At 42.6% G+C, this 12,168-nt stretch overlaps 1 protein-coding gene across 1 annotated transcript in view; it reads left to right on the forward strand.

The window, feature by feature from the left end:
• Nucleotides 1–10,936, forward strand: part of akap7 (A-kinase anchoring protein 7) — a 37,140-nt gene extending 26,204 nt beyond the window's left edge. The window contains exon 10 of the transcript XR_003751900.1: nucleotides 10,741–10,936. The gene's annotated coding sequence lies outside the window, so the exon portion shown is untranslated. The remainder of the gene's footprint in view (nucleotides 1–10,740) is intronic.
• Nucleotides 10,937–12,168: the final 1,232 nt, after the last annotated feature.

Genomic DNA, 12,168 nt, shown 5'->3' on the forward strand with positions numbered 1-12,168 from the left:
GGCTTGAGTGGTTGGTTAGTTGGTTTGATGTACTAATTTTGCACCTTGTTTTATCCATTAAAAACCAAAGTCTTTAAATGTACCCCCCAGGGGAGCCGGGGTTCTCTTGTGGTCCTATAGTCTTGAATGTTAGAACTGAACAGCCCAGCTGAAAAGACATTCATCTTTTTCCTTTTTCTGCTCATTTAAACTCATGGCTGCACGATGAAAGATCAGGTTCGACGGGAGGCTAAATGCCCTGTCTGCTGCAGAAGACTAAATTAGATTGACGCTTTCTACTCACTGGGTATGTTTCATGGTAACCAAAAAAAAAACATTATATAAAAAAAATAAGTGGCATTGCATAGTCTGGTCAGACCTAGAATAAATCTATAAATAAGTAACACTTGTCTAGGATTCTTTTGGTTTGCTTTTTTTAAGACCATGTCAGACCCTAAGACAAGCTATTAGCAAACTACCCTTCGTTTTCATGTCTTCGGCACAGACTTCTGAGAGACTCCGCTGTGCTTTCCGCTTTCTTTCGCTTTCATCAAGCTGATGAAAACACAGACGAATGTCCGGAAAGACACAAGCCCACCACAACATGTCCTCCTCATCCTAGACTTGTCCTACCCAAGAGGACGAACAGAGAGAACGACCATTAGCCTACAGAACTGGATAGAAAATCTGTGTGATCTCAGCTGATGTAGAAGGGTCTGGGTGCGAGGGGGGTAGATGGATTCATTTTGAAGCATCTGTTGGCCTCTACACAGTTTTTATTGTAAGACAGCGAAAGGCGAGCCTTTGTTCATTTCTGGGGAAGGAAGGGGGCTTTGATTCCACCCGTGTGAAGTGTGTTTACATTAGCAGCGCTGTGAATGACGATCAGCCGTACAGAATCAGACAGCTTTAGTTCAGAGGTGTGTGTGTGTGTGTGTGTGTGTGTGTGTGTGTGTGAGAGAGAGAGAGAGAGAGATTTCAAACCCTAACAGAACAGTGGTCTTACATGGGTGACATTACCTATCCACAGATGAGGACATTCATCTCAGCAGGCATGAAATGTGAGGTCAAACCCCTCAACCCTGCTCACCCTTCATATCAGTTTCCCTTAATATAAATACAATTTTTACAACTAATGTGAATAGCCCACAAGGGTCCTAAAGTTACGTACCAGTAACACACCAGTAACAAATTTTTTGATCCAGTAGCAGACCTCTCTGCTACTGGATCTGAAAATATGCCAGACAAAAGAAATGTGCACTCTTTATTTTATTTTATTAAATGGTCCCTTGTTGACAAATATAATTCACTTTTATGCTACTGTTGTAAATATGTTCACTTTAACATTTATGGCATCAAGCAGACACCCTCATCCAGAGCGGCTTACAACCAGTAGGGACAGTCCCCCTGGAGACACTCAGGGTTCAGCAGGGCAGTAGTGGCCTAGCGGTTGAAGAAGTAATCAGAAGGTTGCCGGTTCGAATCCCAATCCACCAAGGTGCCACTGAGCAAAGCACCGTCCCCACACTCTGCTCCCCGGGCGCCTGTCATGGCTGCCCACTGCTCACCAAGGGGGATGGTTAAAAGCAGAAGACACGTTTCGTTGTGTCACCATGCGCTGTGTTTCACAATGACAATCACTTCATTTTTTTCCACTTTCAAGTGTCTTGCTCAGGGACACAATAGTAGTAAGTGGGGTTTGAACCTGTGACTGTTGTCTTCTGGTTCATTGAGTGTGTTTGGGGCTATTACCATCCCAAATCATGCTTTGCGATGCCTTATTTCTCACAATTTTTAATAAATTATACAGTTTTATTTGTATACATTTACTGTGGTGTTAGAACAGCGCACTGTCAAAATTATTTGCAGGATTTTAATCCTTGGCATCATGTGGTTGTGGATTAAAGCCCTTTAACACACTTCACATGTGGTTCATGCTCGTGATATCCGTTGATTTTTATTATGAGAACAAAAACTGAGCGAAGGAGACAGGTTCTTGTGCTAAGCATTGGCAAATTGGACAGTTTTGTATTGATATATTGCAGATGGACCCAAATCATGTTAATTACTTACCAGATACTTCTATCAACTGTGTGTGTGTTTTGGTGCATTACAGATCATGTTCTGGGAGTCTGGGAAATAATGTGGCCTTACACTGGTGATCAAGCCACATGCTCAACACCTATTTTAGCACTTTAAAAATAGGTTTCTATGTGTGCTACAGCGTATATGGATTGTTTAAACACACTAAATATGCAATGCATGCAATGTAATCATGCTATGGTATTTGAACCAATGGAGCTGAATGAGTGTTACTCCTGCTCTCTGTTCTCTTTCAGGCACATCAGCCTTGGCTATGGCTGCAGATTGTGCCCTCATTTCCATGGGAACCACAAGTAAATTAAAGGAGGATGAATTTATTCAGTCATTAGTGTTAAAATCCTTGAACATTTATTCGTTTATGGCAGCAACGGAGGGAGATTCCAGCCGAGAGCTCTTAACGGGGGGGGGTGGAGAATGGGTAATGCCCATAATGCCCATGGGTAATGCCCAACGGATCAGGGCCCTTGTTGCAATAAAGCCAATTTAGTGACCTTTAATGAACAGCGGGTGCTGGTGGTGGTCTAACCCAGACTGGCCTGGATTTGTTCACTGGTGGAAAGATGGCCTAGCTGTAACCGTACAACGCGCAGACTATTTTTAAAACGACTGCTCCTTTGAGCTTTAAACTTCACCATCAGCCGAACGCACACACACATTCAGCACAAAGAGCCACAGCCACCACTCTGCCTCCCAATTCATTCAGCGGCCACGGTGATGCTGATCGGCTCCGACAGCGAAAGCCCAGAGCAGCGCTCCAGCATGCTCCAGTTGGTTCAGAGAGAGATCTCCTGCACTCCCGGCCCCGTCCACCGCACAGCCACATCAGCACCCCGTTCTGGGGAACAGACACGTGGTCGGTCACTGGTTGCCATGACCAGGCCGGCTGATGTGAATGCGAGGTGTGCATGTCTCGGGGACATGGTACAGGCCAGGCGGGATCCCCGCAACTCTTTCCATTCCGCGGCCAAATTGCAGCTGCAGTGAAAAATTCAGCTCTGAGACCATTGCTTCGTGCAAACGACACCATGATATTCCTTTCATCATCCTGCTGCTGTGAAAAGCTAGCTGGCAGCCCTCTGTAGGAGCACTCACCAGCCTGTTCTCTGCCACTTGATTCTACTCTACACCTCAAATGGGGAGCGCTGTTGAAATATTGATTGTTTATGGAGCAAGTGTGCAACCTGTATAATCCATCTTTTAAATAAGTATAATACAGAGAAACAGTAGGTTTCCAACCTGTATCATCAGCTTTTAAAAATAGATGTATGGAGTACATTAATGTGCATCAAATCAGGGAATACCAAGTGTCAACGTCCATCCATTTCTCCATTCTTGTACCAGATGGTGATATCAATCAACATGCCTTCAGAATTTATCGGTGCATTTTTCAAATCTGCAATCGCTAATGAAATAGAATTTAGGGTAATTATTACAATAAGGTTTTAGCTCGAAGTCTTGCCCTTTTCTTCTTCTTCTTCTTCATACGCTAGGATGGTAGTAGCCTAGTGGGTATGAACCAGAAAACCAAAATGTCACATGTTCAACCCCCACTTACTACTAAAGGGAGGTCCCTGAGCAAGACACTTAACCCTGATTGTATGGCGCTCTGTATAAGGGCGTCTGATATATGCTGAAAATGTCAATGTCAAGCATTTGTTAGACAAACCAAAGATTTTGATGCTGATACATGGCATTCAATATTTTAATTGTGTTGCGTAACGTTTTTTGTTTTTTTTACTTACTTACTTACTAAATGTATCCTTGTATTAATTGTTTTGCATAATATACAATATTTGTCCCTTTAGCTTGGCAAGAAAGGGGAATTGATAGGAAAAATAGAAATGTTTACTTGATGTTGGCTTGAACCACACTGAATTTACTGACTACTTAAATTTGAAGGTTTGGGCATGGGACATGTTCACTAGTTTTACAATCAAATGAGATTGAATACATTTTTGGGGGGAGGGGGGAATTATTTTATTTTAGCCTGTGATCACAGGGGGTCAACACACTGACTCATCCCCCTGCTTCAGGTCTACGGGGTTTGATGTCACTTTCCATTGTTTTAAATGAACTGGTTGTTTTTTAATAAAAAACTAAAGCTATACAGACACATTTGTTTGTTTAAAGAACATTTAGAAATCAATGCACAGACATTCACATTGAACTGGACATGGATAACTGGGCTATAAAATAAATTATTTGTCTCATTAGTTTCTTCTTCTTCTTCACATTCAACTTTTTCTAACCCTGTGAATTGATTGGAGGATACAGTCAAGAGTAACAAGGCTATTATTAATTACAATCACTTAACCTATATTCAGAATGTCCCCTGCAGACACTCAGGGATAATTGTCTTGCACATGGACACAACGGTAGCAAGTGGGGTTTGAAGATGTGACGTTGTGGTCTTCTGGTTCATAGACGAGTGTCTTACCATCTCGGCTACTACATAATACCACACAACTCTACAACACCACCTCCCAGTGCCAGATACAATGATTTCTTTTACTGTATTTGGAGAAGGTAGGTCACACATGAACATGAAATACAAATCATCAGGCCAAATCACCTTCTTCCATTCATCCATTGACACTCCATCCATGTCATTTCTGGAAGAACATTTTTGGCAGGACACTGTTTGGGAGAATTTTTTACAATTTGATCCTTGTTAAAGTCTCTCGGATCACTACTTTTGCCTGCTTTCCCCCAAGAACTGACACTTTCACTTTAGCCTAATATAGCCATCACTTTTTCTCTGCTCAAGCACAACCTCCCATGCTCTACAACACCCGCAAAACTATTGAGCACCACAGACAGGCTGACCTTACTACAGCACAACGTGCTTTCGTGAACATCCCACCATGTGTCATCATCATTATCACATTACTCAGGGTGCAAGACCAGTCACAAGGTCTTACTACTGAAAACCCACAGACCTCATAGGGAAGCGTCACACAGAGCCTCTTCAGTGAACTGAACAGCCCTCCGGGTTCCGAGGCATAAAAAAAAAAAGACAAAAAACCCCAGTCAGTGTTAAGCGTCCGTGGTGACGGTAATGAAAAACAAATGCGGGACTTTAACAAGGCCACTGCTGCTCTTCACGGTTATTAGGGCGAAGAGTTGCACGCCAAGCGGGGAGACGCCAGGTAGGCACGAATCCTCCCAGAGGCTGCCTGTTGCCATGGAAACACTGTCTGGGAAAATGGAACACAGACAGGGAGGGAAGGGGAAAAAAAACATATATACTCTGGCTCCCCATTCATCAGTATCTGACAGGAAGGATGGGACAGAGTTCAGAGGCCAATTATTCACCCCAATCAGCAGCAGATTTAGGTGGCAGGGCAACATCTGATCGGTTTTCATGCTGTAAACAGAAAACACGTGAAATTCCCGTTTCATCGCCGAGTGGACTATGCTTGTTCTTGTCAGGTCGCAGGAACATCCGTTTTCTCACCAGAGTCTACGGAGACCACGCTGTGGTATTTGGCTTTGAGGGAAATAAATACCACTAGTTTCAGTTTCAATGAATCATGTTAAAGGGTTCTCCATGTCCGTACTACTACTGTATTTTCCAACCAGCCATAACTTTTATCTGTGTGAAGTGAATGACATTCTTGTTTCAGTGGCACCTGGAAGTAAGTGAAAATTTTGATGTTGAAAAGCCATGAGGTGTTTTGATAGTGAAAGTGAAGTGAAAGTCACTTTTGATACACTGCAACACAACACACAGTGCACACAGTGAAATTTGTCCTCTGCATTTAACCCATCACCCTTGGTGAGCAGTGGGCAGCCATGACAGGCGCCCGGGGAGCAGTGTGTGGGGACGGTGACTTTGCTCAGTGGCACCTCAGTGGCACCTTGGCGGATCGGGATTCGAACCGGCAACCTTCTGATTATGAGGCCGCTTCCTTAACCGGTAGGCCACCACTGGTAGTGGAGACACTTTTCGATTTTTCCGATTGCTGTACAGTTATGAATTCAATAAGGCTTATTGATGATCGAATGCGTCACACACCACATACTTAGCGTTCTAGATTCCTGGTTGCAGTCAGACAAGTTGCCCCAAGCTCTTCTGTGATTACGGCACATCATTTTTGTGCTTTGTCACTTTGTATAGAGACACAAAAATGAGCCTCTATACACTCTCTCGGGTATTCGCTTTTCTTTGTATGTTGGCACTGATCATTGAAGACAGCAATCTGTCCTCGTCGCCGGAACTTCCAAGAGGTCTGGCTGTTGCCCTGTGATTGAGGTTGTGTCTGAACGTGGAAGCGAGAGGAAGATGCTCCCCGCCGCTCAGCAGGGATTATTCCATACGGCCGACACACTGTCATCTGAGAGAAAAACTTCCTCTGATTGAAAGGCCGCGGCTCGTTTGGGTGCAGTCTTCAGTCATGTTGCCAGGTAACGCAGACGGATTTTCTGAGCAAGTGGTCTCACAAATAGGCTCGGAAAAAAGTGCAGACATGATGCAATTAAAATTGCACCAGGGACGACTTTGTTCGAGTCCCCACCCCCCGCAGCCAATGCTAATCTGCGTTTAGGGCTGGAGCTCGCTGTCTGTGTTGGGAAAATGAGATTCAGATTAAAATCTCGTCCATGCCGAGGCCTCGATTTCACACACGGCCGGGTGCGAGCAGGACCTGCTGCAAAATATGAAAACAGACAGGAGTTCATTCAGACTTCAGGCTGATGTCATCGCCCCACTCCCTTTCCCTGGTTTATTTAGCTGAGGAAACACACAGATCCAAGTTAGAGAAGATATCTGATAGAAATGCAAACCAGATATTGTAAGCGACTCAATGGAGCTGCAGGTGTGTATGGATTCAGCATGGATTCCCCTGGAAACCAGCCTCAGAATGAAACGAAAGGGCGGGAGGGTATGCGTGGGCTGATGCAGCATAAGAGCAGCAGTGCATTCAAGTGACCAGCACTGTTGTGAGATGCCGGAAAGGACACAACAAAAAAAAAGAAGATACATTGCAGTGCCTATTGTGTCTTTTAAACTTCTACGTTAAAAAGAAAGCCCCTAAAAATAAAACAGGACAGTAGTTGTGTGAAGAAGGCCATTGCATCACTCGCTGTCTATAACCGTTCCAACCACTGTGTGGCCTGAGAAAAAAACAATTTTTTTAAATGCACCAAAAATATGAACAATGACATTATTCAGGCAGATTGTTTCAAAAAGTACACCTTCCTTGTGCCCGGGGTGTTCAAGGTTCCACTGCACGACAGCGGAGCTTCTTTTCCTCTGATGTGTAATGATAATTGAAAAGAATGGATTCAAACCAACACTTACATTGATTTGTAGAACAAACTGGTCACGTGACATAGGGTGACACAGGGAGCTAGTCGATGACAGTCACACATCGCAGGGACAGTTTTTAACAGCAGAAGGTTCCCAGTTCTAAATCAGTTCTCGTTTCTCCTGTCTTTTTAAATACAGAGTAGTCCCATTGGACATAAATGAAGTGTAACAATAATGCACAAGGATCAATTCGGTGCTCTTTTAATGCTACAGGCGTTACACAAACATAACTTTAGTGTAACTAAACAGTCTAAAACAGAACCCAACAACGATACCCCATGGCGTATGGTGAGAAAGCAAATTTGGCAGATTAGGGACTAAATATGGACTGGATTAGGGAGTCAATGAATCTAACTGTTCTATAAGAGACGTAATTCCACCAGAAGGGGGCTAAATGGGAATAACTCATATTCTCCATATGCGGCCCTTATGTGGACTCATCATTACTCACTGGGGAACAGATGGGACAGTAATGACAGAGCAAACCCAATGAGGCAATGGCAGACTGAGTAGCCCCCACACATCCCTAGGGGCATCGTGGACTGCTTTCAAGCTTGTTAATACATTTACAAAAATTAGGTATCACTGGACATAATTACGCAAAACAGTGGATTATTTTAATTTGCAGCTTTTATGCTTCATTGCTATTGGGAGGGGTCAGCCTTTCCTCTCTGGCCACCACTGCTGACCGAAACAATGGTGCCATCAATCCATTTAGAGGCTTGAGTCCTGGTACAGTCTGGGCTTTTACAGGGGATTACTGAACTTAATAAAGCCTGATGTGTCTGCAGCATAAGAGGGCCAAGATGCAGCTCTGCACTCAACACCCACTTTATTACAGACAAAAACAACTCAACTCATCTTGTACATGTGGTGGGGCAGGCAATTAAATAGTATCTATCTATCTATCTATCTATCTATCTATCTATCTATCTATCTATCTATCTATCTATCTATCTATCTTTATCAATATAGTCAATGGCCTGGTATAATTAGCAGATGTCAGGAACATCAACCCACATATCTGTGTTTATAGGGCTGAATCTTGCCTGTTGAGAGGCAGATTCAAGTACAAATGTATGATATCTTACAGTTTATTATCACAATTACACAAGAATTCATCAGATAATATGATTGATTTAAAACTTGTAACTAATTAATCAGACATTAGAGAAGATGACACAGATAAACGATCCTTTTTAAAACTATTAAAGAGACAATTGTGGTACCTGTTTTTATTCCCAAATCTTACTTTGGTGCTTTAGATTCAGTTATATCTTCTTACCTTTGGAAAGGCAAACATGCACGATTGAATAAGTCCTTACTTCAAAGATCTAAAAGAGACGGCGGCTTGGCTCTGCCTAATTTTCGTTTTTACTACTGGGCAGCAAACATTCGATCTGTCATCTTTTGGGCATATTTTCATAATCAACCTAATCGTCCTGCCTGGGTGGAAATGGAGATAAAGTCTGTAAAAAATCTCCCTGTCTCTGCACTCCTTGGATCTGCACTACCCATCTCCTCAATTCAATCAATCAACATTTTATTAGGCATACCTTGAGAGTATGGGCACAGTTCAGAAAGCACAACGGTCTTCTGGGCTTCTCTCTGTCCAGCTCTATCGTCTCTAACCTTCTCTTCCAACCTTCTCTACATGATTCAGTGTTTCAGGAATGGTACAATAAGGGCATCAAGCTTTGCAAAGATCCGTTTGTTGACCATAGGTTTGCATCGTTTGAACAGCTTTCCGAAAGGTTTAACCTACCCAATTCCCATTTTTTCAGATCCCTGCAAGTAAGACACTTCATTGGCTCTTTAATACCAAGTTTCCCTGAGGCTCCTGCTGTAAACATCCTAGATAATCTCCTCGGTTTGATCCCGCTGCGTAAAGACCTAATATCCACTATTTACGGTGGATTGATGGGTTCGAGTTACACCCCTTTGTGTAAAATTAAAACTGCTTGGGAGAAAGATTTAAATTTGTCACTTTCAGATGATACTTGGAATTCAATTCTTAAGCTTGTCAACTCAACTTCTTTATGTGCCCGCCACTCTTTATTACAGTTTAAGGTTGTACACAGGGCTCTCCCGTTTCTACCCAGACATTGATCCTAGCTGTGACAAATGTAAAAGCGGAGAGGCGTCTCTTATTCACATGTATTGGACATGCCCGAATTTGGAAAAATTCTGGAGGGACGTTTTTAAGACCTTGTCGTACACACTGAAATGCAACCTTGAACCAGACCCTCTGATCGCTCTTTTTGGTATCACTGAAGAGGAAGATAAGCGTCTAACTCCAGCTAAACAGCGTTTGTTATCTTTTGCGACACTCCTGGCCAGACGTTCTCTTTTATTCAAGTGGAAGGATTCCACGTCACCCACTCACGCCCAGTGGCTCAGAGATGTTATGTCCAGTTTGTCCCTGGAGAAGATTCACTACTCAATCCGTTATTCAGACTTGAAATTTCAACAGGTGTGGGGGCCCATCCTCCGTTTTTTTCATATACATTTATAGTTTGATTCCCTTCTTATTTAATTGTTTGTCTGTTTGTTTTCTTTTAGTTGTTTTTTTTGTTTGTGTGTCTCTTTTGCATACAGGACCAAAAAAATAAAACTTCCAGCTCCATAGTCCTTTTTTTCTTCTTTTTTTTTCTTTAAATGCCTGGCATCTAAAGCTGGCTTGGAGACAGGGAGGGGAGGGGGGTGCTATAGGGTTTATAAGGGGGTTCTAAAATATAGAAATTACAGTATATTGAAACATTACATGTTCACCCTGTTATATCCCTGTTTAAAATCAATAAAAATATTGTTGAAACAAAAAGAGACAAGTGTGTAATGGTTGCTCATGCATCTGTGCTGAAGGCATCGAGCAAGGCACTCACAGCTTCTTGAATTGTGAATTCGTTGCGTTGCGATGCAATGTTTGCATCAGAAATGTTACAAATCTAGAACTTTTCGAGTGCAGAGCCAGCATTAGCCATTCGATTCCGAGCCACCTTTCAGCTAAATTATCCTGCAGTTAAACTTGTTTGAGTGCATCTTAAAGAAACTTAACTGAAGCTTTATGCTCATCCAGCACTGGGTGTCATTAGGGTCAGCAGAGTGACCATGGCAACTGTGTCAGGAGGGGCCACAGATGGTGCGCCCCAGGGACAGTGCAGAGCAAAAGAGACATGGGCTTCAGCCAGAGACCACAGGTTTAAACTCAGCTTCCAACAACCCAGACCCCAAAATAGACTGCTGGCCTAAATAAAGTAAGTTTACTTCAGCACAGGTGACAGGTGACCCTCACAGCCCAGTCCGACTGTTCTCCCACGTATTTATGACCGTGTTTTTTCCCCCACTAGGACTTTACAACCCAGCAGAACTGATTATACCCTTTCAGATGGCGACACCACAATAAACCAAGCTGTAAAGTCATCGCCATACAGCTCCATCCAACCTTCGATCTCAACACGAGTGCACGACTGCACAGTCTCTGGAAAAAAAAAAAAAACAGTATCTGCATTTGCAGATGAAACGGGTCCCCACGTAGGGCAAACAGATATACAATGATCTACACGTCTTGGAATGATAACGAGGACGACACCCGTCAGCCCAGATGCTGAAAAACACTTCATGCAAAGGCCATCGGGAAACAGGCACAAAGACGGTGAAAACTTTACATTCACATTCATGGGGTTTGGCAGTGCGACATTTGGCCCAGTGGAAGATTACCGACGTTCAGTAATTACCAACTTAAATTTAATACCATTCCTTCTCCCTGGCAACTATAAATGCAAGACTGCTAGTGGTAGTTTGGTGCTGGTGCCAGTTTGGACTGTTCAGGTCTCACCAGCTGTTTGCGAGTTCAAATATTTGAATTAGATGTTAAAACACATTTTTAATACACATTCAGTTTCCATGTCAAGTTTTCGTATTCCTTTCCTTTGGAATGGCTTTTTGAAAGCAAAACATATAATAATAATAATAATAGCCCTAATACATGACCAAATGACCAAAAAAATGAGTTTAACACCTACGTGACCAAAAACTGAGTTTAACACCTACCGAATTAGCAGAGAGGGAAACGAGCGGCTGATCAATAAATGGTCGCCACTCGTGGCTCTCGCTCTGCAGAGCTGCGGTGACACACTTAGCTGCTGCCAAACTGACAATAATGAGACGAGGGGGGAGGGAGTAAAACCAAAAAACGACAAGCTAAATTTGTACTAACAAGTGCTAGAGGCAAAAATCCAAGCCGTGTGTCCCAGTTTTTTACTTTCACATGATTGTTTTTGAATTAGCAGTATGATTATTTTTTCCCCACCAAATAAATTCCTAATTTCTCAACTATGCCAAATGCAATCTGAACCCCAAGTACTGAAAAATGTATCATCGTGAGTAAATCCTTTGGAAGTTATGCTTCTCTGTGCCTAAAAGCATGGATGCTTATCACTTAAATCTGCCATGCATTTTTTATTAGGCCTGTGGATCGATGGGGGGAAAATTATTAAATAATCACACATTCTGCAATGAATTAATCAAGTCATTATTAAGACTAAAGATTGCAAACTATAAAGTACAACAAACGTAGGGAAGAGGTTCAGATTGGGAGAGATGATCATTTGCGTTTAACTTAACACCCTACTGACTCTGACAATAAATAAAATTGAAATTTTGTGTAAATTATGTTTTCTCAGTAGTTCAAGTTGGGCAGTTGGGCAAATATTTTAAGATGCGAACTGTCACATTGTACTGTGTGCATTTACATTTACATTTACATTTACATTTAC

Source organism: Denticeps clupeoides, chromosome 14 (assembly GCF_900700375.1).
Source record: "Denticeps clupeoides chromosome 14, fDenClu1.1, whole genome shotgun sequence".
Taxonomy (NCBI): Eukaryota; Metazoa; Chordata; class Actinopteri; order Clupeiformes; family Denticipitidae; genus Denticeps; species Denticeps clupeoides.